This window comes from Mustela putorius, unplaced genomic scaffold, assembly GCF_011764305.1.
Source record: "Mustela putorius furo isolate JIRA1106 unplaced genomic scaffold, ASM1176430v1.1 tig00003834_pilon_pilon_pilon, whole genome shotgun sequence".
Taxonomy (NCBI): domain Eukaryota; kingdom Metazoa; phylum Chordata; class Mammalia; order Carnivora; family Mustelidae; genus Mustela; species Mustela putorius.
Window position 1 is genome coordinate 72,565,211 of NW_025421987.1, and position 1,026 is coordinate 72,566,236.

A 1,026-nucleotide genomic window follows, 5' to 3' on the forward strand; every position below is an offset into this window, starting at 1 on the left:
ACCAATGCTATTTTCCTTGATTTGATATTGCATTACAGTTATATCTTTAGGAGAAAGTGGGATAAGAGTACAAAGAACCCTATGTATGCTTTTGCAATTTCCTTAAGGCTATAATCACTTTAAAATAAGTTATAAAAAATAAACTGTGCATTAGTGAGCTGTGGGAAAACTTTAGTTGAATATGTGTATAATTGGAATCCCTGAAATATGAGAGAGGACAACTGAAAGAACATAGGAAGAAATAACGACCAATGTTTTCCAAATTTGATGAAAACTTTCAATTAGCAATAATCGCGCCTCGGATAAACCTCATTGGCTACGATACTGCCACTGCGCAAAGCTTGATGAAAACTTTCAACCTACAGCAAAAAGTCCCAAAAAACCTCAAGCACAAGAAACATGAAAAGAAGAAAAAAAAAAAAACCTACACCATGGTACAGCATAATCAAAATGCTCAAAACCAGGGATAAAGAGAAAATCTTAAACGCAGAAATAGAAAAAAAATACATTACATACAGAGAAACAAAAATAAAGGCGATAGTGGAGTTCTCATCAGAGGCAAGTGAAGGCAACAAAAATAAAAACAACTAAGTAGGACTAAGGCAAAGGAAAAAGCTTCTGCACAGCAAGGAAAATCACCAATGAGATGAAAAGGCAACATCCTGGATGGAAGAAAATGTTTGCATATTATGTATCTGATAAAGGGTTAATATCTAAAATTTGTAAAAAGCTCATACAACTCAATAACGAAAAATCAGTCTGATTTTTTTTAAATGGGCAGAGGACCTGAATAGGCAATTTTCCAAAGAAGACAACTGGAGGGTCAAAAGGTATAAGAAGCACTGTATATTAACTAACTAGAATTTATATTAAAATTTGGGGAAAAAAAAACAATAAAACAAAAGAAAACAAACAAAACAAAAGGTACTTTAAAAGGTGCTCCACAACACCTGTCATCAGGGAAATGCAAATCAAAACTGCAGTAAGATGTCACTTCACACCTGTCAGAAAGTCAAAAAGACAAGA

At 33.4% G+C, this 1,026-nt stretch overlaps 1 non-coding gene across 1 annotated transcript; it reads right to left on the reverse strand.

Moving 5' to 3' along the window:
• Positions 1 to 200: 200 nt before the first annotated feature.
• LOC123394672 lies at positions 201 to 342 on the reverse strand. Its single transcript, XR_006609414.1, has one exon. It is a non-coding gene; the product is annotated as a U4 spliceosomal RNA (small nuclear RNA).
• Between the last annotated feature and the right edge of the window lie 684 nt (positions 343 to 1,026).